This window comes from Chrysoperla carnea, chromosome 3, assembly GCF_905475395.1.
Source record: "Chrysoperla carnea chromosome 3, inChrCarn1.1, whole genome shotgun sequence".
Lineage (NCBI taxonomy): Eukaryota > Metazoa > Arthropoda > Insecta > Neuroptera > Chrysopidae > Chrysoperla > Chrysoperla carnea.
In genome coordinates, this window is record NC_058339.1 from 57,982,021 (window position 1) to 58,005,896 (window position 23,876).

At 28.6% G+C, this 23,876-nt stretch overlaps 1 protein-coding gene across 1 annotated transcript in view; it reads left to right on the top strand.

The window, feature by feature from the left end:
- LOC123296143 (type-2 histone deacetylase 1-like) overlaps window positions 1-23,876 on the top strand; it is a 196,185-nt gene that overhangs the window by 145,476 nt on the left and 26,833 nt on the right. The window lies entirely within an intron of this gene.

Here is a 23,876-nt window from a genome sequence, read left to right on the forward strand (position 1 = left end):
AAAAGGTTTCTTTAACTATTTACAAAATTTACGACAAAATTGCATGAAATATTGTAATTTATATTGCTAAAAGGTCATGGCAAATGATTTAAGTAATGGTCTTTAAATAATTTCAAAATCAGCAATTTTAGCAAATCTAGACACAGTTAATGTAAAATCCAGCCTTCCTTAAATACATTTTTTCCTGACGCTGCCCTCTTTTGCCAGATAGAAAATAGATTTTTATTTTATTATCATATTATATTCTCATAGAAAAAACAAAAGATTGCATATTAATTAATAATTGCTCTCCTTACCATCTCTTACTTAATCATACCAGTGATCGAAAAACTAACGACGGATGGTATTAAATTTTCGAGAATAATAAAAGTAAGCCATATACGAAATTGCAGCCGAGTATTTTATAATGATTCATAGGACCCAAGAACTTTATTCTCTATGTAAACACACTATAATATAAACGTTTGCATTCCGTATCACAAACGGATGTATACATTGATTTCCTTGAATTTAAATTTATTAAAATATATAATATATATTCGATACATCATATCGTACGTTCATAATATTAAATTCATTTTTTATCCAACTTACTTTTATATCGGTTTAAAACCAAACAAACAAGGAAAGGCCCTATTATGCCAGTAAAATTTTACAAAAAAAATTCACAAACTGAAAATTTTAACGTTTCTGAAAACTGTAAATTGTAAATTTTTCAAGCATATACGGAACTGTGAGTTGGCTTCAATTGTTTCAATTTTAATATACTTTCAAAATGATAGAAAAATTAATGTCAAAAGCTGATAATTTTCGAATTAAACTTCAAAAACTGAAAAAAGTTCGAAAATTTTGCAGTTTTTCGCGGATTACAGTTTTGTAGGGTGCCTGACATGAATCAAAGAGACCCTAGTTTGATACCCGGTATACGTGTATTTTTTCCAATATGCTTAGCATTAATTCGACAAGTGGTTTGTCTCGATAGTTTACGCCATTGTATCATAAACATTAATGTTAACCGTAAATCGACTTTGATTTTAAAATTTTTATACAAAATTCAGTAAACAACCAAAATTTTTAAATTGGAAATAAGGCTACAACAAGTCGGTGTCCGTTGTTTTTAAAAATATTTTGAATATGTAACTTAACCGCTCTTTGATCACGGACTATATATCGGTTGACTTACAGACTATATTTCAATTTTCGAATAAAAATTAATTTCTTATAATAATAGTCGTCGGTTTTATCAAGAGTTCCTTCTTGATTTTTTTTATGTAAAATAAAATTTGTATTTGAAGTAAAACGCAAAATAGAGGGAAAAAAATATCAAGTATTTTCATTTTGGTATTTCTGTGAATGTGAGTACATCTGAAGGAAATATATACAATATAATCATGATAACTAAAAAAAACGGTACCATACAGTCTAAATGGTTTTTTAACTTCACAAGTTAGCGAGTTATTCATATAACTACGTATGTAAACTTACATGTTATGTTTAAACCAAACAGATAATCAGTACTATAACGAACTGTCCAAGCTTGAATGAAAAGCATTAAAACATTTACAGCATAAAATCTGAGATGATATTTGTTCAAATGTAACAGACTGTAACATTTGCGCTATAAAGTTCAACTTTATTCCTAATGTAAATTTCAATGTGATTGTGATGGTTTCGATAAGAATGTATATTAAATTAGTATTTTGCAATTTTTCGTTGTTTATTAAATGCTTTAAAGTAAATAAAGTGATTAAGATTTAAAAATTATACCACAAAATACATACACAACAACATTCTGGCATGTTATATCTACAGACACTCCTTACCTACCTACCAGTTTTGTAGTTTACACATTGACTTACAACAATCGAGACCCTTAAAAAATCTAGACCATCTCTAAATCTTTCCATCTTGAAATGAAAATTCTGATTCTTCTAAGCTACCTACATGTAGTGGCGGATTTAAGCATGATGCCACTCTAGGCACGGTTAGATATGAAGCCCTTTTTGCTTCTTTTGCTTAGTGAGCGAGTGATTATTAATACCTTTTTTTTTTTTGTTATTGTAATTCTTATATTCTATTATCAGTTTCTAAAGGAATAATGATTAAAATTAAAAATCTGATTTTCAAATATTTCTTTAATTTTTATGGATATTTCAAATATAAATTATAAAACTTGAATATAATAATCAAAAAAAAAAAAAAAAACACTTTATTTAAATGATTCACTTATAGAATCACATTCTTCTGCCTGTCTTTGGTTTGCGCGAAATAATGTCGATTATATATATATATATATATATATATATATATATATATATATATATATATATATATATATATATATATATATATATATATATATATATCCATAGTATTAATCTATATAGTATTTATCGATGAAGACTAATATTGAAAAAGCCCATTGAACTATTAAAAATAACGCTGCGGTAAATTCAATTATTAGATAATTCAAAAAAAAAAAAATTGTGGTGCCTTAGACACGGGCCTCAATTTAGCACTGGCTAAATTAGCATTGAAAAGTAACTTTAGCAATTAAATACTTTCAAATTTAGTTATTAAAAAGATGTGGCTAAAATTTCACCTAAAAATCGATTTTTATGTTTGTCAGTAACTATTTTCTTTCGTGTTTACGTTTAAAAAAACGTAGAAATCAAATTATCTGAAAAAGGTCCATGTGTCAAATGGTGCAGCTCATTTTTAATAATTGCTACATTTGTAAACTTACTGCCTTTTTTATGTGTTGTGTTGTTAATAATAATAATAACCATGGAGTTAAACCTCCGCTTCTCTGACATACGCCTATAACAGAGGCCACCCAGATCATTATTTGTTAATCTTTATTTATTTATCTACATCCATATTTACAATTACATTTATGATGTGAGTGAAGTCGGTTATTTCGTTCGTATTCAAGCGACAGCAATGTGACCTATTCTACCACCCCCCTTTAATTATAATTGTTCTCACACTGCCGCTGCCTGGATTCAAACCCGCAACCTAAAAGTCTAAGTAGACAAACGGTCAAAGTCTATCGCCTTAGACTGCTAGGCCACTTAGGCGTGTTGTGTTGTTAATTACTGCCTATATAAGAAGGAAAATATCGAAAACTTCTATACGATTTTTATTAACTCGACAAATTTGAATTTAATTTTAATCTTCACATCGTTCACTCTTTTCAACTCGAAATACTAAAACAGCATCAGTAACCAAATTTACAGAAATTTTACATACATCTTCTATGGTAATATGGTGTATATGAAATGAATGATGTATACATTATTATTTTATTCGTCTGAAAAGATACAGAAAAGTATTATAATGAACTTACGCCACCTACACAATTTTTTACATCTCGAAAATCTAGGCAGTTTAGAACTAACTTCATTATTCTAATCCGCTTGCTATACATACACATTGAAACTTATCCGAACCAACCAAAGTCTTCCATTAACCTACTTTTATAGTGCACATAAAAAAACGGATTATTTTTACCTGTTTTAGCATATTTTATACATGACTACACATTTTTTTCGTATTAATTTCTTGTGTTTCTTATGTACATTCTATATTCGTTAATAATAATTCCTACTTTTTTTTGTTGGTCTTTTTTGCATTACTTATTAATTCTGTTAAATTCAAAAAATTTTATTTTAATGGATGCCATGATAAAATGAATTATAAATCTTTGGAATAATAAGAAATCTATGTATAAAATAGGGTAATATCTCGTACCGCGGGTACTACCTACCTAAGATCACTCTTCAATTTCTTGAAGGATATGACTGTCTATGAGTCAGCAACTTTTTGACTAAAACGTTTGTTTAGCAGAAAAAATTTACGTATGCGCTTTTGTTTACAGATAAAAATGAATTTTTGTAAAAAAAGGTATTTTAAATTGCATTCTACCTTAATATTATTGGTTTGTATTATATGATCAATAATTATAGGTAGCCAACAAATTTTACGATTATTTTATCCTTCGGTATTAATAACCACGCATAGCGTTGGGCAAAGAATTTTTCAACCCCAGTCAATAAAAAAGAAGTTGAAATTGTTACGGAAACACCCAGAAAGTACGATGTCCTTAAGAAGAATTTAATTATTTATATATATATATATATATATATATATATATATATATATATATATATCTTCTACGATGGCCATCTTTGCGAAGAATATACGTCGAAGAGCATCGCGTCAGGTAACATCGGTGTATATAATACAAGGTACATTATGATTGTATATCTTGGAACACAAATTATCTAAATTTACTTTTGTTTAAAAATTATAATGGTGTAAATTATAATGCATTCGTAAAAGATTCGAATTAGAGTCGACCTTCACCCATCTGTTTACTAAATGAAAGTATTTTTTTATGAAGTGTAAAATATAAATTACAAATATCCCTGTAATGGGATGCATAACAAATATGACAAAATATGGTTAAGACATATGACCAATTAAAAATATGACAAATTATGGCTTTTAATAAAAATATCAAAACTAGGAAAGCTTGTAAACTTTATTTTCTGACCGATATTTCGTGGACAATAATATACCACCGTATTTTCAATAAAATTATCTTTATTTTAGCATGTGAGTCAATGAATTAACAGATGAACGTAATTACTATGCAACTTGTATACCTAGTGTTCAGTTTACATTTAGGCATAGGCCTTCCACGAGTATGACAGAATACATGCGTTAAGTAATTCATCCAAGTAAGAGGTGTTATAGACATGTGTTGAAGCTTCGATACGCGTTTAGTTAGTTGTAAGACATTATTTTGCAATTTCATATAACATCTATAATACCTCTTAACACATGTTCTCTGTCATACTCGTGATAGACCTCTATGACTAGATGTAAACTGAACGATTAGTATATACGATAATAGTGTGTAGTGAATGAAAATAGACAGACAACTCAGCTGCTGTCAATTCCTTATAGCTTTTACTTTCGAGTCGACCAAAATTCGTTAGATATGCAAGTCAGGGAAAAATTTCAACTCTTGGTATTTTCACTAAAAGTAGACTTGACCACATTTTTTTAGGCAACCCACTACAGGGATATTTGTTAACATTTTATGTTTCATAAAAAATCAGTTTCATTCGGTTAGCACATGGGTGAAGGTCGATTTTAATTCGGATCTTAGACCATGTTATATTATTAAACATTTTCTAGAAGAAAAACAGAAATGTAAATATTATTTTCAGGTACAATACTTTGCCCTATGTATGTGTGTGTGTATTATATGTATATGGTATTACAAAAAATTTTAATTAAATTCATAAAATATATTTTCATTTATTCATTTAGTGAAAATTTATTTTTTTGTATTTTAAATTTTTAAGTAAAATGTAAATTTTTAAATACTCTTATTTACATTGTTGTTTTATGAATTAGTGTTGGATTTGTTACCTCTCATTCAAGAATTTTTAGCGAATTTATTGAAATAGATACCATTTCCAATCCAATAACCAATAATAATTAATATACTGAGGTCAGCCTTGAGAAAACAAACTGCGTTAAAATTATAAATTTGCGTTAAAGTTATTTGCATTCCAAGGTTTGAAAAAAGACCTAAGGTTTTCTCTAAAAACGAAATAATGAAAAGTATAAAAATCAATATTTTGTAGTGTGACTATTCACTATTTTCACTATTTCAAATTTAAGAGAGTTGAGCTCTGTTTATGAGAAATTCATATTAGAAAGAAATAATCATGAAAATTTGGTGGGGAGCATTCGATGTAGTTACATATCCATTTTCAATATCCCTGAATCCCTTTTGATTAGTTTCGGTGTCCGTTAAAAATGAAGAAATAATTTTTCGATGTGTTATCCACACGGTTTCCTAGCAAAATTTGTTCTGTCACTTTAGTCAACACTGTAATAATTTGGAAACTCCTCCGAAGCGGAGACAAAAAATTGGCCACTCTAAGCGGGTTATAATCTTACGTTCTATAAAGTATATTTTTAAAATAAATACTCCAATGATAGAAAATATTTATTTATTTATTTGTGAAACAAAATCAATTGAAATCTTAAAGGTAATTAAATAACACCTTTTATACATAGTTAAAACAAATAGATAGGAACAGTTTGTTAAGTAATTAACTGTTGATAATTTCTTGGACATTTGTCCCATGGGCTAGAAGTTTATACTTCATTAAACCAATACAATACTCAAATGAAGTGATTGTCGTCACAAGGGATAAAATGTTAAATGTCACAAAACTTTAACTAAAACATTTGAACCACTATAATTTTATGTTACAATAAATCAAACTAATTCGTATATAGAATAGATGATACTATACTCTTTAGTCTGCTGCTTGTATATGATCTTCCAATGAGAGTGATATTTTTAGATGCGGTATCCTTGAGTAGGTATTTAAAAATGCTCACTTAAAAGTGTCAAATAAAAGAGAAGAACTAAAAATTCCGACTGCATATAATAAAAACTGAAAAGAAACCAAAATTCAGTATTTTAAAACAATTTCATTATTTTACATCTTTCCAATTATGGACCCCGACTATATGTAACTTTATAAACTAAAGTCACTGTGTAAGCTAAAGGACTGTTTTTAGGATTTCTCCTATAATTCCTAATTAAATTTAAACATATAACTAAGTGTCCTTTACCTTGGTGTTAAAATGGTGGTTTTTTGGCTCGAAATAGTACTACATAAAATAAAAACAAATCCACGAAACTTATCGAGTAGGGTCCTTTATTTTGATACCCTACTCGATAAGTTTGGTGGATTTGTTTTTATTTTATGTATTACTATTTCGAGCCAAAAAACCACCATTTTAACAGCAATGTAAGGACACTTGATTTTATTGATTTTTAAGAACATTACGAAACCTTAACTGTTAAAATTCATTTAACGGTTTGTAAGATGCGATGTAATAAAGACACGCTCGAAAAATAAAACATACAGATACGCTCGGAAAATATAAATGACAGCCGTATTAAAATTTGAATTTCAACAAGCCAATGGATCAAAGAAAATTCTACTTTAATTTTAGTTCAGACAGTTAAAATAAAGTTAAGTTAAAATAAAGCCTAAATACTAAATATAAATGTAAAAATTTTTTAACTACATTTTATGAATTGATATCTTGACGTTGAATGTTGATTTTTAGGGCCACCTTTGCTCCGCATTATTCACATCATATTAACTATTCAAATTTTAAAAAGAATAAAATAGAATAAAATAAATTCAAAGAAAACAGTCAAATTAGTCGAATTCTTTCGTTGCAGGAATTACACAAGGAGTGGTGGACATTGTCTAAACTTCCAAATAATAAAATAAGTATCATTCTTACTGAGAGACTCTATATGTATAAAATTATTGTTGTTAATTTGCACCTCCTTCGAATATCTAATGACTTTTAAGTATTTAATTTACTCAATTTAGAGTGTATTTTCCATGAATGAGATTATTTACCTTTATTCGTATACGGTTTGATAAATGTTTAATTTGTATTGGGAATTTTTACTTTTGAAACAATGCCTATGCCTGAACGAAGATATTAATTTAGACTGCCTGAGTTCGAAATAAACAAACTCTAAGTCTTTTAATCGAAGGGGAAAAGATATGACCAGAAAAATTTATAGCCTGTTCTAAAGCCGCAAATTAACATTAAGCACGAGGAAAATTGTCCAAATGGGCCATGAGCCCCATGAAAATCTTCGTTTTTAACCCTTACTAAAACCATGAGTATTGGCAGTTTAATGTGTCTGTGTATATGTTTAGCTTTGTTTTAACTGCGAGTCTAGAGTTCCGCAAACGAAACACCTAGAAAAGAATTGATCTTCAAACGAGTGATCGTATTCTCATCTATTTATGAGCCACTATGCTAATAACAGATCCATCAGATTTGATTCTGTGTTCGGGGTTTCTTTAAATTTGTCTTTTATGTGTTATTAAACAGCAAACTTACTTTGTAATCAACGTCTTGTTTGAAACACTTTTCGTAAAGTTGTGGCTCTTGTCAATAAATTATTGTCAGTGAGTACTATCACTTTCTAATACAAACACTCATGTATGTATGAAATAGATAATACATATTATGCATAAGTGTGGCACCAAATATTGTTGAAACATTAATAATTCAAATATTGATACGTAGTAATGCAATTCAAAAGATTTATTTGTTACCTTTAACTTCTTTTTATATTCAAAACACTATACGTAATTTGATTGGAAATTATTTATTTATTTTAATGATTTTTTCTGTTTTGTTTTAGGTTAGTCTTCAATGAATCCTTTAGATTGAAAGAGAAACCAAATTCAAATATTTCATAAAACATACGTTTTTTGATAAGGTTTGTTCCAATAACTTATTATTTTCTTATTCGTAGAAATAGTAAGCCTATGAAGTGTTTTTTCCACATTCTTTGACTTTTACCAGGATCGCTGAAAGATTAATTTTAAAATATTATATAAGAATTTTTATACGAATCAAAAGAATACTTAATATAATTGGGATTTTGAAAAAAAAGATCTTTTTTTTGAAATAAAATGAAAAAGATCATAAATAAGTTTTATAACGAAACTGTTTTTATTTTTTATTTTTTCGTATTAATTAAAAATACAGGCAGTTTTATATGATCCATTTTTGCCAAAAAAAAAATTTTTGGTTCAAAATGCCAATTCTCCTGGCATATTTATCATTAGGTTTGTAACAATTTTCAAAATTTATTTAACAATCTCAGTATTTACAATCTCATGAAATACATACTGAGAGCTGACGTTCAATACTTGATTCAAGTTATTAATTGGATATGCCATTAGACACAAGTAAAAAAACTATTCAAAAATTCATTTTCTGGAATTATTCATAGCTTAAACATTGAGTAGTTCAACTGTTCTAACTAAGCAAGGGCGATGTTAGGAGAGCTGAATTACTTATTTTCATAGGAAGATAATTGACCTTCCAAAACAGTTCACTTTGATACCACACTCAAGGAATCATAATTACAATAAGTGTCTGTCGTTCGAAACTTGAAAACTTTAATATACAGCAAGTTGGAGGAGCTATTGTAAACCTATCTAATTAAAAATTTCACCCGTTCGTCTTGTTGTACGATGTGATACTTTGAAAAACTATGATTACGACTGATTACGACGAAAAATAATTCTAGAGCATTGAAACCATAAATTACACATCGATTCAAAAACGATTTAATAAAACTGTTTTCAAAAAAAATGACAACGGAAAGTTCTTTCAATATTATGCTATAAAACAAAATCGTATACAATTCAAGTAGACCCCGTAAATCGAAGGTTAAGAAGTAATATTATAACAAACAAACTCCCACAATATTCTCCCGTAAATATGTACTTTGGATACTCTCTGTATGTATGTATTTATATGGATGAGTTAGTTTGATTATTTCACTATATTTTGTATTTTACTTGAAATTTATATAAAAATAAAAGAAACTGAAGAAGACTAAAATAACAAACCAAATGATGTTGTGAAGACGATGGTGCTGGGAGAATGTGCTGTGTTGTAAGAACTGGCTGAATTGAATAGGGTATACGAATTTGTTCGTTTTTATTCAACATGAATACACTGGTTAATAACTTTCTGATCAAACCTATTGTTTTTATCTCGAAATCAGGAAATCAAAATGTTTATGAATTTTTTTCGAATAGTTTTTAAATATAAAACTCGACTATCTAGGTAGCTCTTAAACATTTCTGAATAAAATTTTGTATATGCGAACATGTCCACAGAGTCAGGTTCAAATCGTGAGCAAATAATGAAACGAATTTTACATCATTAAGTTTATGACAATACGTAAATTGAGGCTCTAATCATCACATTTTAGAAATGAAATTTTTATATGTTTGTGTTAAAAAAATTTTTTTTTTGACTACATGATACGCAAAAAAAGGAAATGTTGAAACACTCAAAAGAAAATCTAGTAATTCTGTAAATCAAAACTTCTTTTAAACTCTTTCGACAGGCAAATGTAAAACAAAAAAAAGTCGTCGAAAAATTCAATTTTCATAATTTCCACACTCGAGCTATAATTAAAGCTTCAAAGGACTTCGCAAAACAAGATTTGAAAATGGCTTTCTGTGAAACTTTATCTAACTCACAATAAAGTATTTTTTTGGATCATTCTGATCAAAAGCTCTCACGGCCACAATTTTTTTAACGAGTAGTAATTTGAGCTACGGGCTGTCAACTTTAATTTATTTGTAGCTTTGATCGCCCGAAGCTCGAAAACTATTCGTAAAATATTTTTGTGTCCGTGAGAGCTTCTAATTAGAATGATCCAAAGGACATTTTAAAAGGGGGTTAGAAAAAGTTTCATAAAAAGCCATTTTCCTATCTAATATTGCGGAGTTCCTTTAAGTAAAGTTGTAGTAAGCAAATAACTATAGTTTCTATACGATTACGACTATATTTATTTATCAGAAAACTATAGAATTGCTTCTTAAAGCCCAAATCCACCACAGCTTTTTTTTAAGTAAGAGTGGGTGGTATTTTTTTATTCGTCTCCTTATTACATTCACCACGTCTGATAACGGTCTTCTCTCCCAAATTTTTAGTACACATCTATATATGGTTTGTTTCTTCTCATACCATATATGTATACATGTTATGTATATGTGCTTTCTTTTCTCTTTAAATGCTGACCAAAAATCATGTTGATCAAAGAAAATGGGATATGTGGACGATGATGGTAGACGAGGGGTAGGTAGTATTTTTGTAGAAGAGGGAAGTGACAGAGTAGTATCCACTTATCTAATACGTGACCCGCCATCTAGTCTTCCTTATACCATACTACGAAAGATTATAATATATATATACGTTAGCTGTTTTTACAGGATGCTTAACATAAAAATGGCTGATTTTAGTGTGCAAGTGAAAGAAGCGAAATGGCGAGTGCATTGGTTAAGATCTAAATCGGAAATAATTGGGAATTTTTTGGCGATACTAATTTATTCCCTATTGTAGAAGTACAATATTTCATTATTGTTTATTTCAGTCTGCAAAACTGAATATTTAAATGAAAAACTTCTTAAAAAATGGTTGGAATCTTGAATTAAAAAAATTCCTCCCTTTTGTTTAATTTTTTAAGTAATATGCTGTGTTTAATCCATGAATGAGCTGAAAAAAATGGCTACCCTTTTGGGACACAACAATTTGTGGAGGCATATAACTGGGTATAACTTTTTGCCTAATAAATTTTATTCTCGTGACATGTTCGCTATATGACCGCGTTATTATTCGTCAACAAATTTTTTAATAAATAATACTTTATAGGAAGTTGCTAAGTACTTCTATTTACTTATAGTTGGCAAATCGAAATTACCAAATAAGTAATTTTTGTAACTGCCACCTCTTCGGAAGTTTGTCTTCAAGGTAAAGCAAAGTAAAGTAACCAATTGGTTATCATTGTAACTGCCGTTGTAATAACATAATAATTTTCATTTTAGTTGCTTAGTTTAGCTATGGTTTGTCTTGTATCAAGTGTACAGAAATTAATACGAATAATTCGTTTTCAAAAAAACCTGATAAGAAGTAAGTGATAGGTACATTTAAACGACTAACCGCGTAATAGGACACATACATTTTGGCTCATTAGTCTTCACAGCAATTTATCCCATCCATACAATTCATAAGACAAATTTGTAAAATTTAAACATATAATAGCTTAATGCAATCAAAAAGGTTGAGATTTACAGGACAATGGAATTTTTCATAAATGTAAATTTTGGCCAACTTTATAAACATTTCCACATGCGAATTGATTATATATTTTGTTTATATTTGCTGAAAAGGCAATACAAATTGCTTTTCAAATATTTTTTTTATTTTCCATTTTATTTTCTTTATATTTGTCACTATATATTGAACAAAGAAAATTATTGCCTTTTTGAAAAATAAAATATTAAGCCTGCTTCACACTCTCACTAAGGAGCACGTTTCGGGCGAGGAACTTTTGATATCTCGCCTTGTCGTACTTCGCGAAAAAATCGATTTGTTGTGATTACTTGTGTAGTTCAGCTCAAAAGTTTTATTATAAGGCACATAGAGCTACTGCAGTAGCTGTTGCCCCGTCGGTGTCAGTTTTTCTAAGTAAGACGAGAGTGTGTTAGTGACTACTTCAGCTTACTTTGGTGAGAATAGAGATGGAGTAATATTTTAATTGATCAAGTGTCTTCATAGATACACCTAATAAAAGAATCTAACATTTTAAGTGTGCGGTATATTTATCTGTGCTATACAATAATTCAATGATTTATCACATTTTTTGAAACTTCCAGATTAAATGATATTGCAAAGCAAGCGTTTTTAAAAGACAGAATGGCAAAAGTAGCGTTTTCTAATACATGCAGATTAACGAAATGTTTTTGTATAGCACAGCCTGTAATCAAAGAAAAAAAGCCAAGTCAAATAGAAAGAAAGCAATAAGAAGAAGGCAAGAGGCGCATTCATTGCCAACATAATATTCACAAACTTATACATACGTTTAGATAGAGAATTTTTCATACATACATACATACATACACACTGATACATTATAAATGTTACAATCATTTCCATATTTTAGAGTTAAAAATTATATATATTTTATTTTTATGTTGAATTAAATTATATAGCTTAGTTTTTATTACAAATCATTAGAATATTTCCAAGGATAATATTATATTGGTTCTAAAAATATATATACTTTACTTACATATATACACACTAGCCGTTACTCATCTACATTGCTCGACGATACCAATGAACATCGTCTTCTTTACCCATTTATAACCGTCAGTCTACAAATCAGGTTGGTTGATTTTAGCGGTCATAGAGGGCCATTTTGAAACTTTTCGCTGATTGTATTCAACTTTTTCATTTATTGGAACTATGTTCTTGTAACAGACACTAAAAACCGACGTCAAGGTTACCTAGGAAACTAAAACTTTTTCAATCGATTCAGGTTGCCATGAATTTTGAGAAAACGTAAAAATCTTTTTATAACTGTAAATTTGTATTTTTGTCAAAATTTTATTATTTGTATTTTTACATTATGAATAGCCTAATCAAACCTAACGTAATGTACTCACATATTGGATTGACTACTAAATTAAATTTAAAGAAAAATGTCTTGTAAATAAAAAACGTAAGCGCTGCATTTATAATGTACCAAGATACGAAAGGAATGTAGTTCTTACCGGGTATCCCACGACACTGGTCGATCTTTATTTGAGACGCTGAGTGCATAAACTAAAATTTAAATTACCTAATTTTTGTTGTGGCGACTGAAATCGAACCTGCAATTCATCGAAAACACTGTATAGTGAGTGATTGGTACACTTTATCCAATTGAGCCACACAGGATCAAGGATCAATATTGCCATATTTTATCAATATGATGAATTAAATGGTTTACGAACCGTGGAAACCCGGCAAACATACATACATGCAGACAGAGCTACTTTCCCATTTATATAATATAAGTATACTATTTGTATACTATTTGTACACACATATGTATACTATTTGATAAGAATTATATCCAAGAATAAATATAGTCATCGAGTAGTGTATCACTTCCACATTTTTATAATATTAATTTCGACTTTCAACTAATTGTATGAACTATGAAAGGCTCTTCAATTTATCTTATCAAAAATACTAGTAGAATGTTATTTTCGTATCACGAAGTATTCGATTTTTTGTAAGTAAAACTTTTTTCATTTTTTTAACTAATTTCCCGTTTGTATTCTCGTATGGAATTTAAGACAAGTCTCCTTTTGTCGAAGTAAACTCTCTATTTAATAAAACTCAAATATTTAATTCAGTTCCTTTCCAGCTACAGAATTATCATCGCCAATATGGCGGTTGTCTAGTACTGTTTTTTTCCCAAGCAGGAAATAAAACAAATAGAGAAGTTTCATTGGCTGAGATAGTACAGTGTCGTCTTTTCTTTTCCATTTTAGTGCGAATAATGACTTTCAGAAAAATAAAAACGGTTTATCTGTTTTTTAGAAAAAATTAATCAATAAAAAACAACAAATGGCTACATCGTATTCTTCGAGAAACTATAATGCTGCCACAAAACACCAAAATCATATTCATATTTCTCTTCTATTCATGTTGAAACCTAGAAATATAAAATATACTTTTAACAAAATGAAAACCGATTTCAAAGGTAAATCTTTTCCAAAACAAATTAATATGCACTAAAAAGTAAAAAAATAACGATAATATAATGTAGTTGCAAGGAAACAACTCTGACAGAACACCTTCTACATTAGCTTGGCTGACACCGACTCCAAAAATAACAATAATTTTAACTACATTATATTATCGTTATTTTTTTACTTTTTAGTACATATTAATTTGTTTTGGAAAAGTTTTACTATTGAAGTCGGTTTTCTTTTTGTTAATAGTTTATTTTATTTTGTGATTTTTAGTGAATCTTAAGTACACTAACTAATTTTTCACTAAGAACAGAATCATCGAAATCGGTTGGCGTGATATTGAGTTATTCGTCCTCTTGTCGTGCATACTTAATGCAAATTTAAGACTTTTATTGTTTTCTCATGGATGTCATTGTCAGAACTAGACCAAAATGAAAGGGGGCCATACGGGAAGCACCAGCTTTCAAATAGATAGAATCATCAAAATTGGTTCACCCAGTCGAAAGTTCTAAGGTAACACACATAAAAAAAAATACAGTCGAATTGATAACCTTCTCGTTTTTGAGGTCGGTTAAAAATGTATTCGAATAATCTAAAATGGTTTATTTATTTCAATAGAATCAATTAGCAATGGTTCACAAGTTTCTTAGCTATAACACATTCTGAACTGATTTACTGTTATTATAACAGATTAAAATATCATGAAGCTTTTCGTTTATATATGATGATATGAAAATCGAGTTTTATTTTCTATATATGCATTTTTCAGTAAATATAATCTGAAAAATATATATGTGTGTATCGCATTATTATTAAAAAATAAATCAAAAATGAATTATTCAAAACGAATAAATCAGTGAACTGAAAATCTGTTTAGAATATTTTCCATAATATATCGAATACCATCTATGTGTATTGCTGTATAGTATCAGTAGAAGACCATGGGCCAATAATAATGCAAATTTCTATGATTCGTTTTATCTTTTATTTGTAGAATTGGGAAATACTAGTTTGGCCATAAATAAATGAGGGTTGATCCGTTGGTCTATTCTTGGATTTATGGAAAGCAAGTTCGATTTTTCTATTTCAAAGATGTTTTTTTATCGCCTGTTTGTGTTGGCCAAAATTCATTTACGGGATTCATTACCATTTACGGGATTCATTTACGGGATTATAAATGTGACTGGAAGCATGTTTGTTTGTTTGTTTGTTTGTACAGCAATATAGCTGATATATCAGAATATCACATGAACTATAATTTATAAAGATATATTTAAAAAAAATAAAAAAAAATAAATTTAATTTGGCATTTAACATTTTTTAAATTTTTACAGAAATCTTTAGTTTTATTTTATTTTATTTAACTTTATTTAATTTTATTTTAATTGATGATTCAAAATGTTGATCATAGATATGATTCATCTATAATCATCATTTTGAATCATAAATTAAATTATTGTGTAAAAATTTAAGATAATAAATGTCAAACAAATCATGACCAACTTTTTTGATAAACTAAATAAATTATGACTATTTTACATTTAACAAAATTGAAAACTGTGTATATCAAGAGAGAGTGGAGGCTATAAAGCGGTAGTTTTTACTTTTAAGCTCAGTGAAGCGGGCGGGTATCAATCTAGTAATAGATAAAAAAAGGATGGGATATTTACATTTTTGATAGGATTGTAAAATTGATTCGAATTTTCCACCTTTTTGTTAGTCACAAATTTCCTGCTTTTATTTTCTCTGAACTATGTTGCCAATTACCTTCTTTAAGCATAAACGGTTGAAAAAAAAGGAAGTGCGAAAATCGAAAAATAGCATTTTCATAAATTCGACACTCGAGCCATAGCCATGCAACATTTTTTCTTATTACCAAACTTTGCTCTATCAATTCTCCAAAAAGCAGTAAAAAATAAGCATGGTATTTAGCTTTATTGTGAGCTCACGGTCGGTATTCTCTCAGATATAAATATAATTCCAATAAAAAGTTCGTTAAATACAATTTTATTATATTTTTGTAGTTAAACAAATGAATATTAATTGAAAAGATTCCATGTCATTTATTTTCGATTAACTCTATTCGTTTGCATTTCAATAGAAATTAATTTCATTGAAACTGAAACCAGGAATTTATTTCACTTCTTCCGCTAAAATAACTACCTTAACACTAAAAATAAAAAACGGGTTGATTTTATGTAAGCTGCATTTACTTTGAACTGAAATTATTTATTTTTATGGTGTGTTCATTAATGCCACGGTTGTATTTGTGGAAGGAATCTTCTTACCTACTATAATATCATCTTATAAGAGTTGGTACAGGAAACGACATGTCTTGTACTTTAAAATGTTGCAAGCAATTTTCCAAGTTAACTTTCGTCGAATGTGGCCACGTTAAGTGTAAAGTTTACATTTATCTTAACAACTTTTAAAGCCTTTTCTTTAAATTGGGTTTTATGTTTACGATATTAAATACAGAAACTACCGCTACTTCGTTCTTTCATACAGAAATCTCTAATAAACATACGAAATTATGATAAATTTCATGTATAGATCGAAAAAGTTAAAAATATTTGCTGTTCAAGAACCTATGGGTGACACGGTGATCCTAGTCATGGCTGTTCACTAAGATATAAACAAATAAAAATTCATAAAACAAATATAATAGGTATTATTAGTAAACTAGTAGAGAACGCATTTTATCATTTTAGTATATGTTTAAAGGTAATGTTTGCAACCTACTCGCGTTCTTATTAAAACAAAATGGAAGCCTGGTCAGTATTTTGCAGCCGCAATTTTAATTGATGCAAATTACTTAAATATACGTAGCAAATTTCATCAGTTTAGAAGAGCAGATTATTGTAGCACCGTTTTAACACCATGACTACTCAAATAAAGTGAAATGTTTTAAAATATATGCAATTCATCTTTGTACATGATACAAGTTTAACGTACATAATTCATCATTGTTAGTATACAAGTGTTCGTTTAAACATGAATCAATTAAGCATTGTATAAAAGCAGTCAAATTGAAGTCATTTTTCAAACTTTTAAAACAGACTATATTACAAGAATATAACATCCTCATAAATGCATAGATCTTTACACTATCTATTTGGTAGGTACATTGAGTGTCTGATGTCCTGTTGAAAAACTCGTAAAGAATACGACCTCTTTTTTCTTCCAATAGCGCCGATAAATGTCATTGATGCACTTGAATAAAGATACATTCAAACTTAAGATTTAATAGAATTTGTAATTCTTTGCTTATGATCAATTTTAGGATGAAGTTTAAGGAATCAATTGAAAAAATATTTTTAGTGAATATATTTCTATGGCTTTGTACACAAAACAATTTTATTCAATTCGTATATTATGTGCCACCTACTTTTGTGTCGTTGATATTTCAACGGGTGTTGTTATTGTTGTGTATCAATAAAAATTTACTCTTAAAATATTCTTCTATTTGAATAATCTTAATATATATCGCTGAATTATTTATCTAACATTATTTTTTTTATTAAAAATTCACTATTCTAAATAAAGAATGCAGTTTTTTAACATGTCATTTGATATGTACTACCAGAAGGAGACTCCGGATCAAAACCGTACCATTGAAAAAATTGTCCACAATAACCTTTTTTCTTCACACCATTAACGAACACAGTATTTGCTCTGTGCATGACTTTTATTTCAGAAAACTATCATACTATAGTAATAATAACCTAATTTAAAATATTGGCATAGTTTCGATTATTAAGTCAGGAAATTTATATTGTACCTTATATTGAATTGAGTTCTAATGTGTGATGGCAACATGGAAGACTTTAATTATATTTACTTGTCAGCAAAATTAATATTTAATATTTTAATTTTTACGTCAGAATATTTAATATTTTGACCTAGAAATTTTGTATTTAAAGACATTGGAAATTAATTAGAATCATACAGTAATAATTACAACTTAGAGCTTCACTCTTAACTTAAATTAGTAATTTCAAAACTAGTGATAAATTAAATATAAAATATCTTAAAACATCGTATAAATTAAAATAAATAAATACCGAAAGAAAATATCTGTGTTTAATTGGTAAAGACATCGTATTCATCTCAAAAGGATTCACAAAGTCTCTCCTTTTAAAATATTCAGACTTTTGGTGGCAGCCTAGTTACTTGGTACACAACAATAGACACAGTACTACATTAATATTATTGTATGAATGGGCATATAAGTCAATGAATTCTATATTATTTTGAAAATTTTATACTATTTTCTAACAAATTTAAATAAGTAATTATGTTGATTTAAATTTAATAAATATTATTTATGTAATTTCGTTTCTTAATTTCACAATTTCTAATTTTCTAATGCAACATACATTAAACAAAATACATGATATATTACAAATTTTATGAGAGAACAGCGCTGGGATTGATTTAGCTTTGTAGATGTCCTTCACCTTTTATGCTCCCTCCACCTGAATATATAATTAGGTATATAACCCGTGAGGTAGAATGTAGTCGGATACCTACTACACAGTTAAAAATTATTAATATAAAATTTTTTTTCTTCTAGACCCTTACGTAACACAAAACTCCCACTGCTTCATTTTTAGAAATCACCGCTGTGATTTGCAGAAACGATGTCTATGATAAAATCATGGATATAAATTGATGTGAGACTTATTCATGCTTTCTTATCTCTCACGTAGCATGTTCGACTTAACGAAAATTAAATGGGTAAAATATCAAATTTTTCTCAATTATTTTCGTTTGATATTAACAGAAATAGTTTACTAATTTAAACACTGATTTGTACATTATTTGGTTATCCCAACAGATGACGTCTCCTTTACGAGAATATATATATATAGAAATAAAGTTGGTAGGCCAATATACTTGAAGATACTGATTTCTTATTGAAAGAAAAATGATGGTCACAGAGCTCGCTGGTCATCGCAACGTTATCGCAAAAGCTTTAAGAGAATGCATAGTATACGTTTTTTTACTACCTTTATTTTTATGAACTTATGATTTTTCTCATTTTGTACACCAAAATCATGATGGCATACTTTTCCAATAGTTCCACCGTGTCGCTAAAGGCGTAGCATATTTGCAGAGGCTTTTGGTGTTGTCAATAAAAGGAGGAGTAAACAAAAACTAATTATCCACATACTATAAAAAAATTTTCAGAAATTTCGAATCATTGTCTCCTAATCTATATGTCACAAAAATTACTGGAAAGTGTGTCAAAAGAAGTTAAGTAATTTGAAACATCTAGTTTAAGACTATTGCTAATCGAAGGTGTTACAAAACATGTAACCGAAAAGTTTTATATGTAATATTTCCTCGATTATTTTCCATATGCATATTTAGAAAATATAAAACATGCTATAAATACAATATATTCGACTTTTGTATTATGTATTACATCTTGTAAAGACAATATATAACTCAAATATTACAAATTTACATATTATTCATACCAATATTATATCGTATGTATCTTATTGTTAGCTAGTGTTATTTCTTCATAAACTATATAACATGTTATTGTATTGAGAGTAAATGCATTTCATTCATATTCTCAATATCATTGCAAAATCATCTAACCCTCAATAATACATTGACTGGGTAAATTGTCTACAGATTATTTAAAACGAATAAGAATTTGACGATTTGTTCAATAATTTGCGAGGTACCTTTAGGCATGTTACGAGTAACATGCTTTTCGTACAGAATTAAAGGCGAGAATTTTAAGTAAATCCGCCCATTCATTAAATAAATCCGATTTTCTTATTCTATGTATCAAAATTATCAAATATAGCAAATACTCTCCATCCAATCCTGAAATTTTTCTAGATTTGATAATTTACAAAGTAGCTTCAGAGATGCGATTTAAATGCATTTCATACAGATTTTAAGGCTAGAACTCAAAAAATATCCTTCCAATCATTCAATGAATTCAATGATTTTTGTAATTTATGGAGCAAAATTACCGAATATAGAAAGTTTCATGAAATTTGGAAACAATTTTTTCGATTTACCAAATACGAAATTTAAAAAAATTGGGTAAAGATTTATGTCTAAGAATTTGTAAAAAAAGTTTTTACACACAAGTGAAATTTGCAAAATTTAAAGACACCGACAAATTTCTCAGGTACGGAACCCTAAATTCGTACTTGAAACATACCCAGGAACATGCTCTCCATTAAATTTCCTTTTTTCTTAAAGCATTTTCCAAACTGAATCGATTTTGAATATCATCGCCAATTTTTTAGTTTCTTCGGGTACGGAACCCTAAACTCGAAGATAGCTAAGGACACTCTCCATTAAATTACCTTTCAAACAAAGATAAGGAATCAAAATCGGTTCATGCGTTAGGCGCCACAGACAGACAGACAGACAGATACATACTTATAACACCGCTTGTTTTTAGTTAAAAAATTGGTTTCCCCTTTGACGATTGTGAGAGTAGTTTTTGCAATATCGATTTCAAGCTGCAATGATCAGAACAATTTTTACTGTAAAATCTCAATAGCTTGTTGTTGAATCAACCTGATTTTCATAATTTTTTTTCAGCATATTTCCAGAATCGCTCCGACATAGTAACGCATTTTATTGAAAAACCAAAATAACAAACGTTTTGTGACTTTTTGGTTTTAAAGTGTGACGCGGTTTTCATGCCTATAGCGTGTTTACCGAGGGTAAATAGTATAATATTTTCACACCAAACATAATTTATATTGATAGTAGCGGTAGATGTAAAATAATAAACATATAGTCAGTCAGTCAGCCAGCCAGTCAGTTATACATGTGCTATAGTTGCTATTGTGTATATTTTATTATAAATAATATAAAAATTTATAGTTTATAAATATAAATATGATCTATGAAAAACAGAAATTTTTATAAAAAAGTCATTGTATATATTTTTAATTCAAATTATATACAATAGTTTTTTGTCTATGATAATTTATATCTTTGATCAATTGGGAGTGTGCTTTTGCCAAGTCGAGTACTACAACATACATTTTTGAACTACAACAAACAATTTCACGTACATCTGAAACTCCTTTTAGAAAAAAATCCCATATTCCAAGCTACTAATATTTTATAAAAGCCTTGATTCTATCGTTTATACCACTTTATAGCTTTACCAGAACATATCCGCGCCAAAATATTAAAATCGTTGTTTTAACCACTTTCGGACGCGGTATGCCAAGGATTTCTGGCTAGATTTCGTTGTCACAACAAATATTATTTTAATTTATCGTTTTGATGCTAATATAGTGTGTAGAATTTATGCGGAAGTTGTAATTATTACTCAGCCTCCCAAAGTAATTAAAGAGCGGAAATATTCAGCGAAAAAGATCACGCTTGGCCAGTGGCCTCCGAGGAAGTGTCAGAACTGTTGATTCTCCCTCCAAGCCACCTATCTATCTACTTTTTCATTCGTGACAATATTGCTTTTGCTTTTTATTTCTAGTTTCAAAACCGGAAATAGTTCAACATTTCGAAGAAATCCAATTTCATTATTCAACATATAGTTCAAGTTTCTCTACAAAATAGAAAGCAAACATTTAATTTTAATACTAGAAAATATAGGTTAAGAATATTTATATTATATACTATATATATATTTAATATCTTTTAGCTGATTTAAAAGAAAATATGGAGAAATCCTTTATTTGACAGCTAAGATATGGATTAGAATAATCTTATGCCTGGACAAACAGTTAAGTCAGCATAAGAGCATTTTTCTTTTAGTCAGTCATATCTTGGGTACCTGCCTATACCACATTTGTTGAAAACTAACATATCCTGTGTTTCAAACTTTTTATATATATATATATATATATACTACCACAATATACTATGTGTTCCAGGATAGCTTGTTTTTTTCAATATCTTCCCAAAATATTTTAATATATCACAAAGCAGTAATATTTGAAAGTTTATGAAGGCACAAAATAAAGTAATTAGACATCGTGATCACAGAAAACATGTTCATAAAAGAGAAATATTCAATTTGAATGCATATAATTCAAAGTCATAATCCAAAAACCACTCGACGTAACGATATATAAATTTATGATTTCTAGATTTTAATAGAATTAAACATTTAGATCATACTGGAATACATTTATAAGAAAAAGTTGTAAGGTATAAATATTAAAATTTCGGAATCCAGGGCCAATTGATGAATCTTTATAAAAACTGCTCGACTGCATTGTTTTAAGTTGACATAAAGAAGTTTAAAACAAAAATTTGTGCGATCTAGCCAAAGGCGTGGGAAAATTTATTCTGAAAATGACAACGGAAATCGATATAGGAATAAATTCTAAGCAAAAAGTGTCATTGAAAGATATTTCGAAAAAGTCAATATGATCCAAGTTATTGACGAATAAAATTCGGAGTATTTAACGTCAAATAATTGACATTTTCTGAAAATAATTGAGTATAATAATATTAATGTTTAAATAATTGAGTACCTATACCGTACACTTTTAATAGTGGTAAAAAAAAACATGAAAATGAAGCTAGTTTCAAGTTATTTGTATGAAAATTAACAAAGGTCTTTCTTTTTATATTTTTCTCGGATCTTTATTTTTATGTTTTATTCAGCATAAAAACTTCCAAGAAACTTTGTTTTCATTATAACTCCGTCAATATTCTTGCAAATGATTTGAAACTAGTTTCGTTTTCGTAGGTTTTTTAGTGCTTTAAAAAGTAAACGATATAATTTTTTCAAAAAACGACAAATTTTTCAATTATTTGACGGTAAATCTTCCGAATTTAAATCGCCAATATGACTGCTTAGAATTTATTCCTATATCGATTCCCATTGGAAGGAGGAGGGTGGCTCCTACTTTGTTTCTGGGCAAGATGGCACAAATTTATATTTTTAACTTCTTTAGCTTTAAACAATCCAGTCGAATAGTTTTTATAAAGATTCAGGCCCTGGATTTCGATGCAAAAATCATATGGCTCTCTACTATTAGACTAACTTATCCTGAAAGTGGGACGTGAGTAATGTCTAAGAACAAAAAGTCTGGAGTGTATCTGGAGAATTTTGGTTTTTGATTTTTTGGAAAAAATCCCAATTTTGAAAAGGCATTAAATCTTTTAATTGTGTGCAGTTTTGGTCTGTAAGACCGATCTTGTAAGGTTTAAGTCTGTACTTAGTACTTGCCGTGTAAGTTACGAACGAAAATGAACAACTTTTTGGTGGAGATTTCTTTGGTGGAAAACTAACTCCTGAATCACATAGTTAGAAGTTACGTAACAGATAGATAAATAAAAATACTAAAAAGGTAATGAATGATGTACTTTATATCAAAGAAAGGAAAGTTTTTGAGGTTATGTAGTGAGTGATCATATGATGTACGTTTAGATATTATGTTGATTGTACCTAGTATGAATGTATAGTATTTTTTTGTACATATGTATACTCAATGTCAAAAAAAATGCTCGTTTTAAAACATTCTAAGTGTTACTATTATAACATAACATATGATGAGTACGCTTAGAATGTTTTAACTGTGGCATTTTTTTTGACAGTGAGTGTACATAAACGTCCGTCGTAGATAAATACGACTGAGTATATAAAGGTTGGTTTCTATTTTATTATCACTGTCTGCATATGTTCCAAGTATTATTTTATCCTCTTTAAAAATC